This window comes from Anser cygnoides, chromosome 1, assembly GCF_040182565.1.
Source record: "Anser cygnoides isolate HZ-2024a breed goose chromosome 1, Taihu_goose_T2T_genome, whole genome shotgun sequence".
Lineage (NCBI taxonomy): Eukaryota > Metazoa > Chordata > Aves > Anseriformes > Anatidae > Anser > Anser cygnoides.
The window spans coordinates 58,835,730-58,861,575 of NC_089873.1; the positions used below are offsets into that span (position 1 = coordinate 58,835,730).

Below are 25,846 nucleotides of genomic sequence, written 5' to 3' on the forward strand. Positions count from 1 at the left end.
TGTAAAATCCTACAGCACTTTTAGTTTGGATGAAAACCAGACTGTGACAGGAGCTGGGGCTATGGGGAATGCACCTTATGTGTCCTGGCTACCTTTTGGACAGCTGGAAATGCTCCCCAATTTTCCTGGACTAAATGTCACAGCTTTTCCTTCTGTGGGGATTTTCAGTGACAGCTAGAGGAAAAATATCAGCAATGTTTAAGCCATGTACAATCATGAGGTCTGCTTTCTGCTTCTCAGGTGAACTGGTCTGCAGCATGTTCCCTGCAGAGGCTGCATACAGCACAGAGATGCACAGATGGGAGCTGCAGCACCAGCCACAGGGCAAGAGGTCCCACTTCTCCACGGGCATCCCCAAGGAGAGCTGCTGTGCCTTCAGCACAGTGGATCCTAGCCACCTGTGTGAAAAGTAGAGCGTGGGCTCTGCAGAGATGCATGAACGTGGCCTGTTCAGGGAAATGCTCTGTCTCTATCGCTCTTCAATGCCAAACAGAAGCTGTTCTTGAAGGAAAGACGCAGCCACACACTGGCTTTCTGGCTTGTTGCAGAGCTACCTGGAAATATGCAGCTGGTGGCTGTGGGAGGTCAGAGTATATGGGCTTACAGTTTCCTCCTGCCTCAGTCACTGAGGATCTCTGAAGCCCCAGTGAGCTGCTTCTGGTCTCCCCACATGGCAGCTTTCACCTTTCCTTCTTTACCCTGCCAGACCAGTCTCTTTCAGCAGTGCTATTCTCTAACATACAAGGCGGACCTCGTTTCTATATCCAGTCAAAGCTGTAAATTCTGGAGATGCCTTTCCGTCTCTTGTCTGTGCCAGGACTACTGCAGTCGTTTGCTTCCTCTTTACAGCCTTAATCTTGCCTATCTCTCTTACCTATTTCCTAGCACTGTGTAATCAGACTTAAAGGTATGGCTTGAAGATGGAGGGGCACCCAAGGAGTCCATAGCCTGATTAGCATCTCTTTCTGTGTACTCCCACTTGCGTGAGGCTCTTCTGCCCACCCTCTGTATAACTGTCCCATTTGTGGGGCCAGCCATGGATAGGACAATTATATGGACTCCTAACAGGACAGGCCTCTCTCTCCCAACCTCTCTGAAGCACCAGCAAATACCTAACTTAACTGCCTTGAATCTCTCCATGGAAAAAACTGTCTCTGTTAACCAGAGGAGGAGGCCAGGGTGATCGGACTCACTGAGATGAAGATACCTGTGTGTGATCCCACTTATTCCCGACCTGCATCCTCTCACACCCTCAAAATCCATGGACTGGGGTTAGTCTGCCAGGAGTGGTAGACATCTACTTGATGCTGCTTCAGTGGGAAGTGGTCCTGGTTGGCTGTTACCCGCTAGGCCTGGGTGAGATGCAGCCTCTCCACCCTCTGTCAGGGATCCCAGTATGATCTAAAAAGCATCTGATCTGACAGCTCTGATCCAGTTAGAAGGAGTCTAAGTTTCCACTCTGGATGTCAGTCTGCTCTGGGTATAAGTACATTTGCTGCAAAGCTTGTAGGTGAGTAAGGCCAGTCCTGCAATTGCTCCTGGAACACCACAGATGTAAATGCTGGGATCCCCCAGCCCAGTGACCGTCGCTGCCCACGCGAGGCCATCCTGGAAAATCTCTGAGCTCTGCCGCAGCCCTTTCCCTTTTCTCCACCTCTAAGCAATATCCACCAGCTCATCATGCTTCTTCAAAACCACTATGGCTGTGGTAGCTTTCTGCTTAAAGAGCTAAGTGATTTCCTCCGTTTTTTGAGGTAAACCACTAACCCAAGGCGATTGTGTGCAGTGTTACTGGTTTGAGCCTCACCCTAGAAAAGCTTCATTCAGCAATCAGAGCAGTGCTTATGCACCCTGTCCCTTCCACCAGTCCCAAAAAAACAGGCGGCAGTGGGTGACATGGGAGCTCCTGGAGCTGTTCCCTGCTTGCTCTGTGGGTACATTGCTGTCTGCAGGCGGGAGCACGGACACAGCCCCTTCGACTAGTCCCCTGCATGGACAAATCCAGCAGAGATCTCCCTTTAGAAATAGAAAAGGAATTGGCCTTGAAGATACTACTCGGTCTCAATCAACCAAGCGTGATTTAGGCTCATCCCTTTGACAGGAAAACTGCAAACAAACGGTTGTTTTCTCCAGCCACACTGCAAAGTCCTGTTTGAAGTAATTTGCCCCTGAGGCAAAACATATAAAAGATACACCCCTGTTACAACCAGCTGCAGCTTGCTGGGGAAAACACTCCAGCAGCGCTGGATGCCTGCTCCAGAGTGACTCACTAACAATGTTTATCCTTCATTATGATGCAGGTTTGGTTCGTTAATTGCCCAACTGTTATGTCACTAATTAGAGAGCCCTAAATGACTGGGACAGGAGATGTTCACAACAGCTTGTGGGGTGGAGGGAGCGACAAACAGGTCAGAAACTAGATGTGACCTGGCTTTAGATAGGCAGGAAGGTTGGAAGAATCAAGAACAAAACCTTCTTGTCTGGGGCTCTCTCTCCCAGCTGCCACAAAAGGAAACACATTTTTCTTGGTGCAGAGGCAATGTTTTGCCATACCTCTCTTATTCTGTGCTTATTGGTAATATAGGGAGGGAAAAGAGGTGGACAAATACATCATTTTAAAGCTAAAGAATCAATATCGTGCAGAAAGCAGCAAGCAGCACTAATGTCCTACTTGGGCTGAGTGACAATGCTGTATGCTGGGTGAGTGGGGCATGGCACATGAGCAAGTTACCTGGGGATAAAGCTGCCCTGTCACTTTGCAGTGCTTTAATTAATCTACTGTAAAAGTGTGTGCTCCTGGCCCTCGGTAAGGATGAGGTCTGATAGCAAGCTCCCTGGCAAAGACAGCTAAGTATCTAACACATTGTAGGTTCTTTGCTTCTTGCTCATTCCAGAATGAGTGCAGACATTAATTACTATAATAAAATGGCAAAGAAATGCACCATGGCTGTCCATAACATCTACAAATAGCAAAGCAGCTACTGGGATAATCTAAACTGCTACACCAAAATACCCATGAATAGAAGGCGATCCAGCTTGGAAACAAACTGCTTGAAAGTAAGAACTAGAGGAAGTCGAAAGAGCAGGCATCAAAATGTCAGTCCTTCATGTTTGCAATTAGCAACGAAACATATGGGGGAGTGGGAGGACTTGCTGCTTGCTCAGAGTGAAGCATCTGTTACACAAGAGATGCAGCAGTGCCAAGCTTCCCAAGTCCAAGGCAAACAAACCTCCTTGTGAAGCAGATGCACAACCACGTGTCTTGCTTGCATGCCCCATCCTCGCTGTTGCATGGAGCCATGGCACTTACTTATGCCTGATGACATGCCGCTAGCTGGAAGTGGGACTTGTCACGATTAGCATTTGGCAAGAGGGTCATCTCAGATGCCAGCCTGCCTCCTGCCTGTCTCTTTCAATCCAGGCATTTGATATTGATATTCATCGTCGAAGCACTGGGGCAACCTTAAAAGTGAAAGCTATTTCATCAGCAAGAACTGGTTAATGTTTAACCCCCTGGCTTTGCTTTTTCCTTTCTCAGTGCATCGCTCTGCTTCACATGTTTTGCAGTGGAACCAGCTGTGCCCCCCTTTCGCTGAGTCCTTGGCTCTTGGCATTTACTGGAAACATTTTCCAGCTGTGAGATGAAAGGTAAAAGATTTAAAATTATATAGTGGACAGTAGAGCTCTGAAACAGTTTATTCACAGGGAATCTGATGTGCTCCCTACTAAATACCACAGGCTGTAAGAAAACCTTTGAGCGCAGCAACCCGTCAACTTTATTTGGAAAATGTAGAGAAGGCCATCCAGGGATCTGAAATCTTCTGGCTGTGTTACCTGGCAATACGCAAAAGCCAATTTTGACCAGAGGGTCCCAGAGCTTTTTAATTTATCAAACCCCATACGCGCAGCCCTGGGACCCAGCATGCGAAGCCCTGGGCAGCAGCCGTTGCCCAATCCTCCTGGCAAGCTTCCTGATAACTAGCCGTCTGGCACAGCTACTTGCCAAGCCATGTGGCAGCTGTACAGGGTCACCCTGCTTAGCTGCCTGTGCTCTTTCATCCGTGTATTGTTTTTTTCACAAGCGCTTCACTCAGAATTGCAAATTCCTTACACCTCCATCAAGAATTCGATTCTTCTTCCCCCACCCTCCGCTCCTCTTGGTGGTTCTCCCTTTCTATGGTTTCTATTGCTTCAGCTGCACAGACCAAGAAGAGCAATATTTTCACCACAGCTAAATAAAATACGCCCCACCCACTCGTTGCCACAACTTGTCTTTAAACTAGCTGGAGCAAAAAAACATTCCAACAGGTAAAAATGCTAATTTACTGTGGGCTCAAATGAGCCTTGGAACAGTGCAATGCTCTATGAAATTGCGCACGACAGAGCAGGTATTGTCTGCACCTGAATTCATTAGACTTTAATATAAAAGGTTGGAGGCGGGCCCAGCGGAAATCGCCGATCCGGGTTCTGCATGCTGTAGTGGCTGCACCTCTCTGTCCTGCTCTCACCACAGAGCCCTCCCAAGGGTCTGGGGTGCTTCAGATCCTGGGATGCCTGAAATCTAAACTCAAATTTGTCTGAAGTTCAAGGTATTCAAGTTCACCGGCCAAATCATGAAAAAGCTCAGAGGTGCTGTTGCTCAGTGCAGAGCCCAGCATGTGTTTCAGAGATGTGTCTGTGTAACTTTGCTTTTGCTGTGAGAGCCTCAGATCCACTCGGTGGCAATCCTTCACTCCAGGAGGCACGGTAGACCTTCTCTGCTATGTTCAGTCTGGCTCAAGATGTCTTTGCTTCCAGCAGGATGTAAAATATCAACCAGAAGAGCTATGGAAAGAGTAAGAGGAGGCACGACATGTGACCTGTTCACCACCACCCCCAAGAAGCAAACATTTGGCAGCATAATCTGACCGTTAGGCTCTATAATCTAAATTGGCAATGTGGGTTGCTGTTACCAAAGAGAAAAACGAAACCATGTTTTCCCAGATTGCAGAGATTACTCCGGTGGGAGGGGATCCCATTTCCACAGTGACAGCTGCCCACCTCCTCCCTGAGGCACCTCTCACTTGCAGGTCACCAGCCAGGAGTTGGGCAAGAGGGGGTTGCTCAGCGTAGTGAGGCCTCCCAAAGCCTGCAGGATCAGGGACCTGCAGTTCAGCAGGCACAGGAGTGGATGTGGGGTGGCAGGCCCCCTGCCTCACCCTGACTCAGGCAGAGCATCATGTTTGGAGGGGAGACCTTTAGGGCACCAGCCTTTGCAGAGCTGCAAAGCTCGGGAGGGCCTGCGCAGCACCATCCTGCCCCAGGTGGCAAACAGTGGCTTCCAAGGACTTTTTGTGGCTGCCATTGACTGATTTGTACCATGACAAAAAAGCTCGCTAAAATTCAGTGCCATGAAAGGAGCCAAAGCACAGAAGAAATGCTCTGCTGTGGATGGGCAGGACAGGGAGGTGACATAGCACCCCATGTTTAGTAGTGTCTGGTAGTGCTGTCCCCAGGTGCGCTTCCCTGCAGTGCTAGTGCTGAGGAGCACCTATTTTCTAAATGTGTAAAACCCCCATCCCCAGGGTCCAAGCTCCCTGGGCTTGCCAGTACCTTCTGGAGCATGTCCAGAGAAGGGCTATGAAGCTGGTGAAGGGCCTGAAACACAAGTCCTGTGAGGAGCGGCTGGGGGAACTGGGGTTGGTTAGTCTGGAGGAGAGGAGGCTCAGGGGAGACCTTATTGCTCTCTGCAACTACCTGAAAGGAAGGTGTGGGGAGCTGGGGGTCGGCCTCTTCTCACACATAAGTAGCGATAGAACTAGAAGGAATGGCCTCAAGTTGCACCAGGGGAGGTTCAGGTTGGAAATGAGGAGACATTTCTTCTCGGAAAGAGCAGTCAGGCATTGGAACGGGTTGCCCAGGGAGGTGGTGGAGTCACCGTCCCTGGGGGTGTTCAAGGGAAGATTGGACGTGGTGCTAGGGGACATGGTTTTGTGGATGACATTGGTGGTAGGGGGATGGTTGGCTCAGATGATCTTGAAGGTCTTTTCCAACCTTAATGATTCTATGATTCTGTCTGTTTGTCGGGTCTGTTGCTCATGCTACTGCTTTTCTGAGATTCAAAGTGAAGCTCAGGGAAAGTAAGACGAAATATAATATATTGTGAGGAAGTTTGTGAGTGTCTATCTGATTTCAAGTTTTGGAGGCTTGTGAACTACTGATGTGGAAAATGCTTTTCCAGGAATGCTTGCACTGCTCCTGGCAATCACCTTCTTACGCTGCTAAGTACAACGTAACAGGTTCTCCGATGTTTTCCTCAATAAAGTGACTGTTTTGACTCTGGACTGTTATGTTTTGCTCACTTGTATTACAAAGACACAAATAAGGTTAGGGCTCCCTGACACTTGGCAGTGTAAAGAAAATGAAACAAGTGCCAACTGTGCCTCAGTTCATCTTCAGAGTGGGATGAGAAACAAGCACAAAGAGACACGATGGCTTGCTCAGAGGAGTCAGTAGCAGACAATAAACCAAGCCTAGATTTCTTGCCTCTCATCCAAAGGCCTTTCCATGGGCATTACTCTCTTCACATAGTCTGATTTTTTTTTTTTTTGGGGGGGGGGTGGTCCTTTGGGGACCCAGGAGTTGGACTCAATTATCCATGTGGGTCCCTTCCAAATCAGATATTCTATGATTCTATGAGTCACAGAAAATATTACCTTTTGTTTGCATAACTGATGAGTTTAAAAGGTACGTAAACTGGATCTTGATTATGTATGTTGAAAAAAAATATGAGTCAAGATATGACCAAGAAATGGCAATGGAAATTGCAGTAAGACGGAAGTAAGAGCAAGTTTCAAGCCTTCATAGTAGGATGCAAAACATAAGTGATTGGCTCCACAAATGGTTTATTGTAAAACCTAAAATGTTGAAAATGAGAAGCACGAATCCCTTTTTATGACTTTCTCTCTTAAGACTGGGAGAACATTTTATGTAATTAGATCAGTACAAATGAACACCAATGAAAATGAATCATTTTTTTCATGCAGTTTATTATTAAGCTCTTCTGAGAAATTGAGTGGCAAATTGAATCAGTCATTGAATCTAATGTTGCATCTGAATTAAAAGAATAAATGCATAATTTCATTTCAACTATAACAATTTTTGCTGCTGACAACTAGACTAGTCGAATTTAATGATGCAGGATAGAGGAGGATACAGGCTGATAACTCTCGGCACCAGGAAACTGTAGCAGTCCTTCATACCCTCTCTGTGTGTTTTCTTGGCAGAGGGAATATATTTTCGTAATTCATGATGAGCTGCACTAATCTTATCCTAAATTTTTTCAATAATAGGGGAAATGGAGGTGATTTGATGACTCTTTAGTAATTAATAGTCAGTGGCTCTCATCGCCCTGGTCTGAGGGAAACGCTTGGCTAATGTGCTATTGGTGGTAGACTGAACTGCCAACATGTGAGCACAAGTAGGACATGTTCAGAGAGCTTCTCATTTCCACACCAACTTGCAGGTGATGTTTTTCTTTGATGTCACATGCCCGTAATGCTGGTATATTTGGGCTGGTGAAGCAATATTATCATTAAAGCTTGACGTCTCAACCAGGTCTGAGTCCAAAATAACTAAAATTAATCTCTCCTTCCCTGCATATATTAAGGCATTAGGAGGACCAATGCACTAGCAAACAACGGGAACAAATCTGATCTGCTGTAAAATGTTTTTGTTCTTGTAATAAAATTAATGTGCATTTGAAGAATTTTGCAAACAGTTTTACGTAGCACTTAATATATGGTGAACCCCACACAGATCTTTTCTGTCTGGATTATAGGATGGTGTTTTCTCCTCCAGAGTGAAAACAAGATCTCAGGTACAAATGAGTGACAGCCTGCAGCTTTAAATATCAGCTCTGGAGGGCAGCTATTCCAGCACAACAGATGCCTTTCTCCTGTGAAATTCCCACGCACAGGAGATGCTGGGTTCATGTATGCTTAACTGCTACATCCTTCAGCACTTCTTTTCCCTAGAGTGAGGGAAAGTTAAAGAAGGCTCCACTTTCAGCAAGGATGCAAACGCTGTTTTGAATTACAAAGAGGAAAATGAAGGACTCTCCCCGGGTAGCCTGAAATGTGTTACAAATTCCTCTCTTGTAGGCATAGTCTTGGGTCTTCCTCCAGGGAATCAGAAGACCAATGGGTTCAAAATGCTCCAGCAACACAAAGAGCTCAGTTTAACTCCAAAACCTTGAGCAACCTTCCTCACTGTCTCCCCCAGCCTCCCCCAAAATAAAAAGCACAAAAAAACAGTTGGCTATAGTCTCCAAAATACTTCTGTTGCAGTTGCACTTAGTGTAGCAGAGCTCTGGCTGGCAGTGGCTTACCTTTTTTAAAGCAGGCAACAAGAAAGCATGGAGGATTTACAACAAACCATAACACACATGAGCTCAAAGCTGCTGGAGAAGCAGAAATAAGTAAACAAGGGAAGGTTTCTCTGCACTAGCATTTCCAAGTCATTTCATCCTGATTTGGTCCCATTGCTGCATGTAGAGGGATTAGGTTTGTTGTATAGCTTGTCTGATCCCATCTGTGCTTGTTTGCCAAGACAGACTCGAAAAAGTTAGAGACATACCTGAGCTTTAACATAGTCTACCTGCAAGAAGAAAGATATTAGCCTAATCCTTGTACTGTTGAAGTATGGGAGGACACACGGAGGAGGGATCATACATCATAGTTTAATGTAAGATGGCTAAGAAGCAGTAAAGAATGCCAAAAAAGGAGAGAGAAAAATGCTAGGGCCCAATAATATTTCAAAACTGGTAGTTAAAGGTCAAGAAATATAGAATAAAAGGGAGTTTGAACTGCCCTGCCCAACAACCAGGAACATAAGCCCGACCAGTAATACAAAAATAGCATCTTCTTATAAAATGAAAAATCTGTGCTAAGCCACAAAGCTCCAAAGTATCATCTGGTGCTTCTATTAAAGTATCATCCTTCTCTGCCAGACACATCCCTGCTACTGTCCTTCCAAATGGAAAAAGAAGTGGAGAGGACTGCTCAAACGTGATGAAATAAACTCGTTACAAAAATCTATAGCAATTACAGGTAAAGAAGTGGAAAGGGGTTCTCAGAAGGGAAGTTTGTAGTGCTTCTTTCAAATGACTGACACCTGTCAATGTCCTAAAAGTTATTACCTCTGAAAGATCTAATCTTCTAGGATTCAAGGTAGATTAATTTTATAGTGTAAAATAAGAAGAGAAAAATTTGTGGGTATATATGAACAAGGGACGAATGTTTCCTTGCCATATCCTGTTGGAGAGAAGAGGACAGTTTGCCACTGCATTTTGATTTGAGAGATTAAAAAGTTCGTCAGCTTGTTACTTATAATGCACAGAAAACATGATTTCATAGAAAGGGTTTCAACCTTTACAGTTGGCTTCCCGGAACCTCCATATCTACTCTAGTGATGGATGGATTAAAACATGAGTGGTCTGGAGGTATGAGCTGACCTAGGTAGGCACCATGCCAAATTCAGATGCTGAAACAGCTGCATGGGGGCATGAGGTTGACTCCGCCCTACACAGGCACCTTTCCCAAACAGCCTCCTCTCCTTTCCCTGGCAGCCAGACCTTCAGGGCCCTGAGGCTGCAGCTGCATCACTGGGCTGGGGAGGCTCAGCTTGTTGGGTACCTTTGGGCTGACTAAGACTTTTCACATCACCCAGTTCCCTCAGCTTTACCATTTGTCTATTTGTGTGGGTTTCTGTTTGAAGTGTAAACCCCCCATATATTGTACAAGGTGCTATGAAAACAATGTGGTTTTTTTGTTTGTTTGTTTGTTTTTTGTATTCATGCTGGCTCCGTCCGTTGCTCCTCTGCACCCTTTTGGCCGCTGGCCCTGAGTAGATTCCTTCCTCTTCAGACTTCAGCCACCAGCCTAATACATCAGTCTGACAGAAACGGGGTATTCTCAAAAGCTACAGAAGATAACTGGGCTGTCTGAAGAGACTCTTGTTTACTGAAATTTTGAATACAAAACCCCATTTTTACAGCTTTAAAATTTTTGTATGTTCCTTATTTTTATAAAAATATATAACAGGTGCGTAAGAATATACAATCAACAAAAACACCTTACTTAAATGACTCAGCATTTGAGAATTCAACAGAAAAATCAGGCCTAGCACTGACTTTTGTGGCAACTCAGTGGCTGCCTTTTTCTCACCCATTTTCACCCCCCTGCACTCTCACCCAGCACAGTTTTTTACCACATCACTTCTAAAGCTCTTTGAACTGGATTGCTGATGCTGTGTTTGCTTACAGACCTCAAACCCTCTAAGCATCTCTAGTGCTCTGTGAAGGGCTGTGTTAAAAGCTTTTTGAAAGTATGGCTAGATAAGATCTACCACTTTATTCTTGTTAGCTCTCTGGCTGTGCGATATAAGCATCCAAACTCAGCTAGATGGAATTATGGCAGAAAGAAAAACATAAGTAAAATGAATGACCGAGCAATGCTCTACCTAAAGGAATATATTTATTCCTTATGATATTTTTGTTAAACTGAAATATAAGCAATTATTTTTTTTTTGTGATAAGATCAGATGACTGTTCAAACATACCAAAATTAGACCTCACAGAGAAGGGTACTCAAAATCCTGACTTGGTGTGACCTGTGAATACATTCTTTTCCAAATCTAATGCTACTGTAGTGCTTCAAACACAACTTTTTTTTCCCAGCTTTTTTTCAAGTGCATTTATGTGTGGAACAGAAAAGAAAAGAACAAAAGGAAAAGCTAATGATACAGCGAGGGAGGGAGAGAGAGAGAGAGAGAAGATATCATCCATATTACTACAGCTTATGCAATTTCCAGATGTCTGTTAATGAAAAAAACATAGAAGGGATGAAATTAAGAGGAAAGCTTAAATAAAAATAAGCCAAACCCAAGTTCACATTTGTCTAAAGGTTTGCTGCATCTCAGAAACCCTTTGTGTGAACCTGGACTGATTTATGATTTCACATCAAAACCACGCCAGCCAGGGGATTTTGCATGGTTAGGCTGTGAGACCAGATGATTCTCACTACTTCCAGGGTTTATTCAATACTCAGAACACAAAAGAAAAGCCAGGGGGTGCAAGCCTGCATGAACCGACATAAAAGAGAAAACAGCAAATCTCTGAAAAGCACAAGGGCCAAGTTTTACATAGCTCCAGTTGTGAACTAGGAATTTCCACATATTCTTTCCACACTAGCGATTCCTTTGAAATTGCACCCTCTTCCCCTTCCAGTCCAGAGAGCCTAAAGTTACATGTGTTTTGGCTCTCCTATAACTACACAGCTTGGCCCTCAATCCCCATTGGCAATGTTACATTAAAGTTCCCAGGAATCCTTAGCCAGGCACAGATACAGGACAGAGGAAGAAATTGAGGGAGTCAGTGCATGCTCCAGGTCATGTAAGGCAGCAGTGATCGTACAGCTGCACAGCTCCCACCACTCCGCATGGCTGCCTTGGCTTGTGCGAGGCTATTTTTAAATCACAGTATGCCATTTCCTCATGCTTTTCATTCCTTTATCTAGCTGTTGCTTAGAAATGTTATTCTCATTTATTTAAATGGCTCAAATACCGAGAAGTCATGATTTCCTTTCCAATCTATGTTGTCTGCAAACTGCTATTTCTTGGTCGTGTTTGCCAGTTTCATGGGTTTACCCAACAGGCAGAATATACACTTCCCCTGTGAACTGTCCTCTGACACCAGTTCAGCTGCTTCTTGGTTCATTGAAACACTGTCCAGGCAACGCCAACCTGTCCTCAGCATGCCACGGATGCTCTTTCACGACATTATTTGGCATCCATTTTCCTCACTGTAGTTGTTCATAACAGCATCAAATCTACACAGGGAGGATAGCAGTCACCCATTTGGAGGTCCTGCTTCCGTGCATTTCTCTGACATGGTTCAGAAAGTAGTTTCTGTCCTCAGTAGAAGAGACCTAGAAGTTTTACCCAAAAAAGTTTTGGTATTGTCATTTTGGTATCAAAATGACTGATGGCAACACTGAGAAACCCTCTGCAACTAAAAGTCCCTGAATATCTCTGAAATACGGTCTCCTCTCTGCAGCTATAATCTTTCCTCCTTGGCACCTGGGTACGAATGGCTCATCTTGCAGTGATCTCTGGGAAATAATACAACTATCACTGTTCCTACGGGATTGCAAAGTGACAGACACGAGCTACTACTAAGGGGGATGTAAAATGGACAGCAAAAAGAAGAACATATCCTCTAGTGCTTGCAAACAGCAAGGACCAGAGCCCTGAAACTCCTGCTACTGGTGCTGTTGCTGATTTCCAAACCAGGGGGGTATGGGAAGCTCTCTCCTAGGCAATGTGTAAGTTTGTCTAGTGCTGCTGACCAATGCAGTATGCATCCCACTGTGATTCAGATTTCTGTCATCTGCCAGTATTTCAGATAAGCAAATGCACCGTCACAGATCGTGTGGGTCCGTGCGCTGAAAACACAGAATTACCACGGCAATTCTGACAACTGTCAGGAGCTCTCCAACCAAGTCTGAGGTCAGGACTTTTCCTAAACAACAACAACAAAAATCTTGAAGAAAAAACAAAGTCAATGGCTCTAGGTAATCGATTCACTCAACCCTGCTTCTTGGAAGACGTTCATGTTGCATGAGGCCTGTGCCGTTGGAACATGGGGCATGTGCTCACATGCTGCAGGGAATCCTGACAGGGCAACCCTAAGTCACTTTCTACTCATGGGTGATGACACTGGGGTGGTTCATATTGAGTAGTAGTCCAACACTACAAAAGATTTATGATATTTTAATAAAAGAGAGATCTGCTGGAAAATGCTCTGTGCTTCATTTTTGCAATTAAACTGGCGAGTGGTTCCTGGGTTGGCCTTATTAATAAGATAATTTCCAAGCCAATTAGGTGTAAGATGCCATCTTAATTTCTCATTGTTCTGGGGTTTCTTATAGACTGCCAAATGAGGCAATAAAGTAGCACACAATGGGACAGAACCGCCAAATTCTCACTTCCTTGACAACTATGTGAAACAAGTTGGCACTTTCTTAAGTTAAACCAGTCCCTGGGACTGTTGGAAGAAGTCAACAATGTCAATACCTCGGTCTGCTTTCTCTTTCTGACACACTCTGCTGGTCTCTGTACAGCTGCCAAATGTGCAGAATTCCTTGCTTGGATCTGACAAAGGACATCTTTTTCCAGCACGGGAATTACTTCACATTGTACAATGTTGTCAGGAGATTTAGAAATTTAAAACTAAACCTGAAATTAAATGTATCTTACTGCATGCTTTCCCAGCTTGTGGGAACAAGTTTGTTTAATCCAGGCTTATTTCACTTTCTGTGGGGTCTGGTTTGGAAGAAAAAAGGAGATAGTTTATGGAAGCTGGCAGGGCAACAGAGAAAGGGAATCTTACCCGGCATTTCATCTTTTATTTTCGTATGAATTCAAGTGCTTTCAGTACAAGTTCACCCTAATCCTCTAGTTGCCATTTGAGAAGGGAGAAGAAAGAATGTCTTAGTTAATGTGCTGGTTAATTCTCTCAATTTGATCTTTGAATTAGAAAATCTGCTGACTTCTTCATCTCTGCATTTCAGAGTCTTTTAGAGCCCTAAGAGAAGTACCTGAAGAGATTTCAGCATGTGACATTGGGTCTGTTCCCCCAGTATTGGGCTTATGCCCCCCATTGCTATAACCAGCAAAGCCCAACACCACCTCCTCCATGGAAATGGTTTTCAGACCTATAGCTGCCCAAGGCATCTCAGCTGTATGTACACAGAATCACAGAATCGTTAGGGTTGGAAAAGACCTTCAAGATCATCTGGGCCAGCCATCCCCCTACCACCAATGTCACCCACAAAACCATGTGCCTAAGCACCACATCCAACCTTTCCTTGAACACCCTCACAGACAGTGACTCCACCACCTCCTTGGGCAACCCCTTCCAATGCCTGACTGCTCTTTCTGAGAAGAAATGTCTCCTCATTTCCAAGCTGAACCTCCCCTGGCGCAACTTGAGGCCATTCCCTCTAGTCCTATCACTGGTTGTCTGCGAGAAGAGGCTGACCCCCAGCTCCCCACACCTTTCTTTCAGGTAGCTGTAGACAGCAATACATCCTAGCTCTCCTTTTAGATGATCACAACAGCAAGCAGTCTCTGGCTGTAACTTAAGCACCTTTGGTCACGTATACAGATTAGCTACAATATATATTTTGGGGGGCTAAAATTTCTAGTGCTATTTTGATAGTCTTGGTAGGTTGTTATGATCTGTAGTACTGGTTGGTTTGCTCGGCTCCCTCGGTCATCTAAATTAAACCAACTGCTTGAGAACCAAAGCAGACAGGATTCCCCAGATGTGCATGTGAACGTAGAAACTGCCAGATTTACATTTGCTCTAGTCCTGCCTTTTACCTCCAGCCAGGATCTACATCAGATGCTGATGAGGAAGGCACAAACCTCTCCTGGAAGGCAGCTGCGTAGTAACCTGCTCTCTGCACCAAAATTTTGTCCTATTTCAAGATAATTTGTCTGATACAAGCCATAAAGAAGCAGATCCCGGATTTTTTATTTTTTTTTTTTCATTCAGTTTGTGGAGCCACCTTATCTTTTGGCAGTTTTGGTTGAAAACTCTTTACTGGACCATGAAATTACATTGCACTAGCTGTTGAACGTGATAAAAAGAAAAGACTTTTGAGAAGCAATGCCCTAAAGTGTCCTTCATAAAACATGGATGGTGAGGAGTCTGATATTTTCTAACCAATTTATCTGAACCTTCCCCACATCTTTTGAAATTCCTGGTCTTAGCGACTTTCTGGGATTATCTACCTTCAACCAGTTGAGACAGATGCTGGCCCACAGGCTCACTTGGCCAGGATGATAAGTGTAGTGCCAGATTGTGTGCTGTGTAATTCATTCACATGACATATCTCTGTAGCACCTCATGAGAGGGACAGCTCTGATTCATCCCTCGATCAGCTGACGGGTTTGTGTGAATGTGTATCCCAACAAACCTTGAGCTGGCACCTTCACAAAGTTGTCAACAGCAATGCCTGTGCCCTTTTCTTGACAGGGGTCATTAAGCTCAGCACCTAAGAGGCTCCACAGCCCAGTTTCCCTACAGCAATGGCACATTTGCAAACCAAACTCCCCTTTGCTCATTTCCACCAGCTGTCTGCAGCTCTCTGAGCCCCCTCATAGTCTTACCAAGTCCAAGGCAAACATCCACCACCCTGCAGAGCAACAGGTCCCGCCCTTTGAAGAGCAATCTGGAGGCTGCATGCTCTCAGCACGTGTTGTCCAAATTCATTTTATGACATGTGCTTTGCAGGAGGTGTGGGTCCATGCGCTGACTGCTGAGCACCGCCCTTGGGACTCTGAGTGTTCACCTTCCTGGAAAACTCTTTCTTTTAGGCAAAAGAAAGATTCACTGGGAACAAAGAAAGCATCAGAGTGTGTGTGTGTATATATATGTATATATATATATATATGAAAAGAATTTTTCATGTAAAGTTTTCATTTAAGAGTAGTAGTTTTCACAGTGTTGCTCTTATCACTGAATAAAAACAAAAACACAAAAGAGCAGAAAGACATGGCAAAGATTTTTGTATGCATTTCTTTGATGAGAAGTTCTCACAAGGAATCTTGCTTTATTGTAGAAGGCTGAATGAAGAATAATCCCAGCAGGTCATTCCTGTACACCAACTTTCTGTTTTTCCAAGAGATTAGGAAACGTATGCCATCTCACCACTTTCTCATCTGGAATGATTTCTAAGTAAATATTACTAATAGCTATTCCATGTAAAATTGCTTTTGGTTTTCTTTCTGAGCTCATGGAAATCACCACTTTTAAAAAACATTGTGTAAATAAAAAAATGTATCTGGCATTGAAACGTAGACTTTAACACTAACATCTTTAGGTTGAAGATTGCTTGTGTGATTGCAAAGCCCAGCCTGGTTTTCTTTTCAGTGTTGTTGCACTTTATTAGTGTTTGCTGATTAAGGGTGACCAGCATCAGTAGTTAGGAACAAAACAGTAAAAGAAGCACTCAGAAAGCTCAATGCACCATCAGAACTTTAAATCTATCATCTGTACCTTCCTTTACATTTTCTAAATAAACAAATACATGCTTGCTCTACTCAGTCCTCCTTGAATACAGTACCACAACTACCATCAACCAGATAAAGCCCAACTAATGACTTTTGACTTAAAGCTGTTCTGCAATATTGTTTAGAACTATTCTTTCCTTTCTTTCTTTCTTTTTTTTTTTCCTCTTTCTCCTCAGTCCTTACTAATGAGGACAGTTTTTCAGAAGGATCCAATGATTTTGGGTACCCAAAGTCAGAAACCCCACAGACACTTGGACACTGTTGGGAAGCAGGCTCCCTTCAGGATTCCCAGCTTGGGCACAAAACAAAATGAGAACTATGGAAACAGAAACTAGCTCCCAGATGGCAAAAGCCAAAGTCCTGGTGAGCTGGCTGTACCTTGCAGGCACAGCTCACATGACTTAGGATCACTTTCCTTTAGCATCCTCATTCAACCCTGCATGTCCTTTGTGAGCTCTCACAATTCACTGAACTTTCCTAGGGGTTTCTTTGTTACTCCTATTCATCTCTCTTTTGTGTCATCTCTGACAAATGCTTCAGCTGTACTTCACCAGTCTCCTTTGAAACAGGGATTTCAGTGGAAATCCCGTCTCTGAAGATGAGGTTGATTTGCTGCCCTCTTCTCCCTTCTACTCTCTGACTCCGTGATGCCAGCTTGCTTGATCACTGAACTTTCCCCTCTGTTTTTGCCAGGTTAATGGCTTCGCTGTAGCCTCAATAGATGGGCATTTCTTCCTTGCCATGTTCCTTTTCCTTCTTGAGTTTCAGAAACGCACATAACTTTAAGCTACTCTCCAATTACAGCTAAATTATTCCCTAAGGCAATTAAGGTGAAACATTACTTTGAAAGATGGTGCTAGTGTTTCGAATTAACAGCAGCATTTGATACAGTTGTCAGTATTTTTCCATTAACAGCGCTAACCTCCCCATTCTCCCTGCAAACCCATAAAATTGATCTGATTCCCATGGAGCTGATGTGAAGGGCCCAGGTGCAGTTTCTCCCAGTGAAACTGAAATAAAACATTTGCAAGGACAACCTAATTCTCAGAACTCCCTGCTTCATTTATTGATCTCTTTCACTCAGTGCATTACAACTCAAAAAAAAAACTTTTTTCCTTTTTCCTTTTAATCCCCTTTAATCAGGGGTAGATCATGTTTCAGCAGGGCTTTAATGGATTCTTGAGGATTGTTATGGAGCACTTTACCCTTATGACTTGGCGGCTGTATAATCAGTCTACTGGCTTAAAATCCATCTGATTTCCTGGAATTCTTCTAAAGAGAACCGAAAGAAGCCTGACAGTGACAGAATTACACCACAGTAGGGAAATCCGCTCATACTCATGGTATGCGCTACTGGTTGCTCATTCCTCTCTGCATCCCTATCAGCAACACTCCAGTAGACGTGCTGCAAGAACAGCAACTCTCATTCATTGGGCTTCAAAAAGGCCGGATTGTCAATGTATGCACAACATATTTCTAAGGTAAAAAAAAATAATCTATATACATATTTACACTGTTTCATACTGACAGTGTAAATATATACACAAATGTGTGTACTTAGTGTAAATATATATAAATATATACTTTGGCATTATATTTACAGCCTTGAACTCTCATTCTGTACTGATGGAGGATAAGGAGAAAGCTTTGGGCAACCTAATTCTCTAAAATACAATCAAGGCTCATCTGGTCTGTCTTTGACTTGAGTACTGCTGGCACAAAACTAAACCTTAACTGAAGGACAATGACATATTTGCTTAACTACTTTTTTTTCCTTTAAGAATAACTTCACGCATGGTTCTTGCATGTTAATTGCTTCTTCTCCCCCCTTTTTTCTAAATTTAAGTGGATTTTAAAGCAAATGAACATCAGTATTTTAATTGTAAATGTTTAAGTCTTCTGAGATAAATGTAAGTGTAAGGATGTGTAAAGTGATCCTCCATTGATCTGCTCTGATTAAGAACGTCCAGAATGCCTAAGTCAGCCATTTAAGTAGAGTGACAGCTACAATACCTGGAATGCTGGGCTCAAGAAAATACCTTCTGAGTTTAGAAACAGCTTGGGTTCACAGCATTTCCCTGATAAAAATCTGACAAAAGCAACACTCCAGGATCTATATTTACAGATAAAACCCTTAGAAGTATTGTGAGCACTCTGTACAAAGTCAGCAGGTAGCTTATAAGTGATAACAGGAGACGAGAGTGTAAGAGCAGCTCTGGTTTGCACTCTGAAATGGTCATGGTGCTACCCCGAGCCTTTGGCTAGCACAGCACAAATATGCTGATAGCTGCTGCACCTGACATTTCTTACAGATCCTGCTATCATATTTCACTAACAACAAGGGATGTGGCAGGCAGTCAGGTCTGTTTGAAACGGAACTTAATAAAACACATTGAGAGTATGACGTTGATAGTTTTTGGCAATTGTCTGGCTAAGTACGTTCCCAAGTCAGTGGCCCTAATCAGACCAAATCTTTCCAAAAACTTGATCTTTTATCTCTAGGACTATTGTTCATATTATAACAGATATCCCTGCAGCCAACAGCATTTTGGCACACAGGTGCTGAGCTCAGTTGCAAAGTGTATTGCTAGCATGTTCAAAAGGCAGAAACAACCCAGTGTGCTACTTCTCCACGTAAAAAGTCTTTTCTCCCCAGAAGACCACAATGCAACCTCACAGCTCAGTTCACAAGCTATAGACAAAGGTCAACAAGAATTTACACAAATAGATCAAGGCACAGAACAAAGAACCCATAATAAACGGGGAAGGTGAGAGAACCCATAATAAATGGGGAAGGTGAGAAGAGCATATTGTCTTCCTCAAGAAACATGGCAATTGTCATGTGCACTACAGCCAAGGCCACTCAGAGAAACCACTCTGCGCAGAATTGCTTGTGATTTGTTCTGCAGGAATTAATATTCGCATCACAAATGTTTTTGCTACCAGAAAACACTAGGGAGAAGTGGAAAGACAGCTACAGACAGAAAAGAACAGTGATTCACAGCTGCAGAAGCTGTCACTGGCTCAACTCACAGACCCTGCACTCCAGGGCAAATGAGTCCTTGTGTCTTTCTTCAGGCTTCCTACGTGCAGGTGGGAAGCACAGAAAAGGTGTGAAAACCAATGCCAGGCTGCTGTTCAATTCAGAGCCCATCATCCATGCTATCTGCACAACCAGCTGCCAGCCATGGCACATTGGTCAAGTGCATGGATGCCCAAATTGCAGCTGGTAACAGAGGCATACCTCTGTTGCAAGTTGTTCTAGAAACAACTGCTAGAGATGAAAATATGAATAAAACCACATGACTATTAAACTCCTCCTTTAGAAGGGTATTCAGCTCTAATAAAAGCCATGCTTACATTTTAAAAAAAAAATCTAATAGATAGTATTTTGAGTGCGCTTAGCTTTATTTTTTCCAAATATTCAGATAATTACTGGCCCTGCTTTGAGCAGGGAGGTTCCTGCTCAGAGACCTCCTGAAGTCCCTTCCAGATGGAATTTTCCTATGATCGTATAATTAAGAGTTATTTGAGAAAAGTTCTTAAATCCATCTTAAAGAGCTTGAGAAAGCCAGATGTCCAGCTAAAATGCATCTACTATCAAGCAGTCTGTCCTGCTTCAAAGTGCACAAGTGCTCAGAAGTATGCTGCACCACTAACAACTGTGAAATAAGGGAACAAAAGAGTACCACTGTTTCTCTTGCAGCATTTGAAGCTGCTTGAGAAGACAACCTTGAATGCCCAGGTCTGTCAGCCTCTTCTGAAGAAGTGCCACATGCCTTCCTGGTGGTACTGGGAACCCTCCCCTCACCACTTTACCTTTTCCTTCATGAGCCCTTACACAGGCCTTATAAATCACACTGCCTGCAGAGCACAGCAGCTTCCTGCAGACCTAGAACCACATGCAAGCTGCAATTCTTACTCCTTAAGAAAAAAGGAAAGCACGAGAAGAACAAGAAAAGAAAGAGAAAACAAGGAAGAACTGCCCCAACCTTCATGAGATTTTTCTTATTTTTGAATCTGCCTAGTTTTGGATTAGATACCCATCAAGATTTCAAAGCCAGAAAACATCCTGAGACATAAGTTACTCACTCTAAAACAGTCACCAGCTCCTCACCAAAGCATTTACTGTCTCATTCAGAATTGTTCTACTACTGAGATAAAGAAACACATTTCTCCCAAAAACCTAGGCTCCAACTACTGCAAGAAAAGCATATCCCTGAAAGATCACTTTCCCTTCTGGTTATAAAGCAGCAGATTTAGTAGGCCTCGTTGTTTTAATTCAGAGCACCTGAAGAAGCCCAGCTAGCCAACATTTAGCTTTACATGGTTGCACTTCTGTGTTGGGGGTCTCCATGGCCAGTGCACCCAGTTAGGTTCTCCCCACGCCAGGTACCCAAACCAATGTGGCTGCAGGTCACCAGCTGAGCATCTGGCCCACGTTGGTTTAACTCTATCAACTAGTTGGATCTGGTTAATATTAGAGACTAATCAAATTCATCTGTTTTGGAAATAAAGGTGAGCCAACAGTTAAATCTGCCATCAGTAAAATAATATAAAAAAGGTTAGAGGAAGCCTGAGAATGATTAATGCTGGGACCAAACTAACCAGAAAACAAATACTCCTCAAAGCTACCATCAAGAAGAGATTGAAGCCAACATTTTGATGCATGATGTAGAAATAACTCTGACTGAGAAACGTAACGCTGGAATCAATTTTATCCAATAGCGCAAACAATAAAAATCACAAGCCAAAGTCTACGCTGGATGTACACATGGGACTCCCATTGATTTCAGTCCTAGCCACACACATGCATCTGAGGGTGGATTTTAGAACCCCGGGTCTTTAATCCACTACCTCTACTAAGCTCAGTTATTACATGCATTAAGGATGAGGGTTGTATAGCTGTAACTGAGAACAGAATTTGGCCCATTTATTGTAAGTGCTGTGTCTGAAGTGGGTTTTCTCCTAGTAAAGAAAACCAACTTTTTAGGGTTATGAAAAGTCATAAGTGGCATATCGTAAAAAACTTCCAGTCTACAATATAAAATACACCCTGGAAAACTACTTAAATGAACAGAATCCATCTTCTAGAGTCAGGAAATGATTCACTATAGAAAGTGCATGAGGAAAGACTGTTCCAGCTGCTTTGACTCTGGACTAAACTAATCTCTCTGCTAGTTTTCTGACTTTTAAGTCCTTTAGTACCTTTCTATCTAAGTTGTATTGTCCCTGAAAAAACGTGACCTTTTGCTGAAGTCTGAATATCACTGCATCTGTTTCTCCCCTCTTTGCTTTGGCTAGCAACACTAGGAGGACAGATAAATAACCAATGATGTCAGAAACATACATCATAAATCATTGGGAAATTGAGGTAATTTGAATAGTCTCTGACTTCTGATATGCATTAACTATACGTGCAGCTCTAGGAAATATTACATGCAATTGCAAGTCATTAACCTGAGGTGCATCCCACATCCCACAGTGTGCTCTGCAGAGCCTGACCCAGCACTGCTGACCTTAGGGGAGTGTTCTCCAGAGTTCATGGCTCACATACTGAATGCTTAAATCCACCTGGAAAATTGACCAGATTATGTTTTTCTTAAGAATTCTATGCCAGTGTTCGGAAAACATAAATTATCACAAAAATTGTTAGCAAAACAAACAGTGGATTTCCAGGGGACCACAGAAATGTAGGTGTTTGCACAAGTTCTGTATTTGTTTAGGGTCATTGGGAAATTCTAGCCTTTATGGGCTGAACTTTCCAGCGGCACAAGTTGCAGCTAGGAAATTAATTGCAATCAAAAGCCAATGGAAAGGGGGTGTGAAACCTCATGGTCTGCTGTCAAGAATTTTCCTGAAGATTTAGCCACACTACTGTTATTAATTTCAATGCGGCCCTGATCTCTGGCTGTGAGGGTCCTGAGTGCACCCTCCTTGGGGCCTGGCTGCCAGGGCTTGGGGTGAGTGGAGGGCTGCCCTGTCCTGCAGCGGGGAGGGCTCCTGGCAGTGTTGTGGGGAGGCCGTGGCCTGGGCTGGCCCCTGCCCTTGGGATCTGCTTTCATCTGAGGCACTAGCACTTGGGCCCTGGTGGAGTGTCCGTAACCACCACAACCTTTAAAAGATCTAAAGGCAGGCTGTGTGGAGGCTCCCTGAGGTAAAGTGTCTGAACTCTGACGATATTTACTCAGACCGCAGCTGAGGCCCAGCTCTGCAGCTTACATCCTGCCCATGAGCCTGCTCGTGGACTTCAAGAAAATCCCACTGGGACAATGGGAAGCTTAGCATTTGTTTCAGTTCAGTGGGAATTTTTTTTTAAGTGCTAATTTACTGTTGTAAGCACATTTTGATCTATGTGCAATACAGTAAAAACAACCTCAGCGCAATAAAAACCCATCCAACAAGCAACACAACATCACTTCAACAACAGAAGGCTTTTCCCAACAAACAACTTATCTGCAGTGGCCTTGCAGTCCACTTTTCTTCTTGATTCAGACACACAAATGAAACTGTACCACAAAGACGATTATATGCATGAGTATATACATATTTTTGATCAAATGTAGGTGCTTGCTTCAAAGCATTGGTTGTCTAAATGAGAATGAGGTCTGACTGTTGAAGCTATAGTAAGGAGTTTTGGGAAGCACCAAGAAATGTGTTGAAGGAAATACACTGAAGGAAATCTGTGACAAATCCGTCAAGGCATCCTGGAGTTCCCATTGCAATATTTCTCTGTCTTTTTTAAAGATAAAGGGAAAATTGATTTGCCATAATTTGTTGATTATAATGAACATTATTTATAAAAAAAGAAAACACCATTGATACGTGACAGTTTAGCTCTTGTTCTGGAAATGTTAGAAGTGACAAATAATATGGCCTGCAACCAAACAATCACTGCTTGAAAACATAAGGATCTGCACATATTGTTCATTCTGTCCCTATGTCCTGACCTGGGCTGCAAGTTTAGGGTCAACTTAGAAGGCAACAGTAATCTCTTTGTGTTTAAACTCTAGGAAGTCAAAGGGCAAGAAGGTTAAAACAAAGCTAAACGTAACTGAGTCTTTCACACATTTCACCCACACATCCATGTCCACATAGAGGCATCAGGTTCACAGTGGACTCACTTGGCACAGATCAAACTTGATAGCAAACGTGAACGAGGGAATGGTCTCTTCTTGCAGATAGAATCTTTTGATAAGTTGGTCCAGTTTCTGCTCCCAGGCATGCAGAAAATAGACAGGACACACCACAGCCTCTGCTGAAGTCCTGTGCAAGTTTCTGATAAATTTATCTCACGCTGCCCTGTGTAATGGATAGTTCAAGTGCCTTGGTGAGGCTTCTGAAAGGAATGACTGTCATCGGTTGATACTGCAGGCCTGTGTGCAGACAAGGTTGCCACAAAAGAGGCAAAAAGCTAAAATAAACATGGCAATATCTGATGAAAGATGGCCGTCTCTTATCGGAGCCATTAAAATTCCAGTCTTGAAGGGAGACTGAGTTGGATTGTCCCCTGGAATTTGCAGTCATCATTCATAAGAGTGTAGTATTCAATAAAACTGTAAATAGTTCGGGAAGCACTAAATACATTTTTTATTACAGTGTTGTATGGTTGCCTGTTACCTCACTGATGCTGTATGACAACAGTTTGCTGATAAGAGCACTCATGAGCACTGACTTAGCATGGTTGGTTGGGATTGCTTTGCTTCCTGGGAGAATGACTTTAGATAGAAAATCAGACTTGTTTGAATTACCTGAATAAACCTAGCCTTATAAAAAGAAATATGTGAGGCATAGGCCTTCTGCAGAAGATGAATATCACTCTGGCAAGTCACAGAAAGATGCAGAATATATATTTCTGGCTCTGATATAAGCTAACAGAAAAGAGAAAATTCACAGTTGGAACTTTAAACATCTGCTGTTGTCATTTTGCTCTGTACAAATTCATTGCACAAATGAGAAACCAGTCCTTATAATTATGTGAGTAAATCATAGCGAGACGAAAAAAAAAAAAAAGGAAACTGGGCATCCAGCATTTTCTTTGAGACTGGAAAACTTTTCTCCATATACTCAAGCTGGAACTGACTCAGTCATACAGTCATATTAATTAAATTAGAAACTTGCTCTTTACTTTAACTTTTACTTTACAGACACTGGCTAGCATTGTTTTGTTCAGTAGAACCTTCAACATTACGATTATATATGTGTGGAAAGGTTCTATTCTTCAGATACTTAGAGATATTCTATTTCCACTTCACTCCTGGAAATGTGTTAAAATTGTTTAAATGCACCTTTAAAAGAAGGAGGTGATTTTTTGTTTGCTTTGTTTTATTTTTAGAAAAGCTAGTGGCCGAATGCTGGTGCACATTAAAAAAAATAAATTCTAAAACCTTTAAATATAAGTTTTGTGCCCCACAGCTCTCCACACACACTCATCTGTCACTTATACTGTCATATTAGTATCCCTCTTAATCTCTTATCTGCCTACTGTGCTTATGACTGGATTCAGTTCATACTGAGCTCCTCACCTATTACTGTGCACAGACTATTAAAATAATCTTTTTAGCATGATCGGTCTTTGTATCTTTGCAAATTTGGCACTGCAAGTGGTTAACACTATTCCTATAGTTATTGCAGGGAGCACACTGAGACAGATGGAAGGCTTTAGGTGTACACAGGCTAGATGTACCTCTCAGAGAACTGGTGGACTCATCTGCTGAGAGTACTCTGGTTATGGGACTTCCTTGCCTACTTCACGTGAAGATTTAAGTGGTAATTGTGGTTCATGTTATCTCAGTACAAAACCTTGAATCTACACCTAATGAAAAATGCTCTTGATACTGAGACTGCTGCAAATGAAAATACAATCCAGAAGTTTTCCTAACGATGCATGCCTTTCAGAAAACAGCTTTTCAATAAGGGTAGCATTTCTGAAAACAGTGAGATATTCTACAAATAAATCATTCTGTAATAGTGGACATTGGAAAGTCAGCAACAGTGTCTTGCTTTGATGCACAATGAGAGATCACATATTCTGAAAAGATCTTTTCCTGATTTTGCAGAGTTGTTCAGCATCAAAAACCACAGCAAATAAAGTAATAAATCCAATAATAAAAACTTTATAAGACATTCTGAAACTTTTAAAATTCTATCCCTTTCTTTCCCACCTATGTGCTGAGAAATTTTAGGTCAAAACTATTTGAAGGTTTGCCAACAACTCTTATGGATTTCTATTGTCATACCAATATATAGCCTCTTTCAAAAAAAAAATCAACTATGCCTGTCACTGTTTAAAAGAACTTAGAAATCTTCTATGCGCAAGTTACATCAATAAGTTATTTCACTTCACTGTTCATCAGTAGTTCTCCAACCTTAACATCAGGGCCAGCACTATGTAGGTCCAAGGGAGTACCAGCACTGGACCTTCATATGGTTTCTTTTAACTGGAGAGCCAGAAGAAACATTACCTAATATGTCACAGGTGTTAAAAAGGAGATGTCTACAGACATAACAGATAAAAAGAACACCCTCTGTAAATGCACTTGGTTGAGCAGAAAATCTACTTTAGTGTGTGCACAGGGACACAGGCTTTAGAATGGAAATTAATGTCCCGTATAACACTAACTGCAATACAAGTTATTTCCAATGTAAGAGAGAAAGCCTTTCCTGCCTAAACTCTATGCTTCGGAAGACAGCAGAGGAAAATATAAGACAGGTTTGGGCTAGGTTG

The 25,846-nt window shown here is 42.9% G+C and overlaps 1 long non-coding RNA gene across 1 annotated transcript; it reads left to right on the plus strand.

Moving 5' to 3' along the window:
- Positions 1–1,740: 1,740 nt before the first annotated feature.
- LOC106035812 (uncharacterized) lies at positions 1,741–4,883 on the plus strand. Its single transcript, XR_001206974.3, has 3 exons — positions 1,741–2,408; positions 3,539–3,648; positions 4,801–4,883. It is a non-coding gene; the product is annotated as an uncharacterized lncRNA (long non-coding RNA).
- The last annotated feature ends 20,963 nt before the right edge of the window (positions 4,884–25,846 follow it).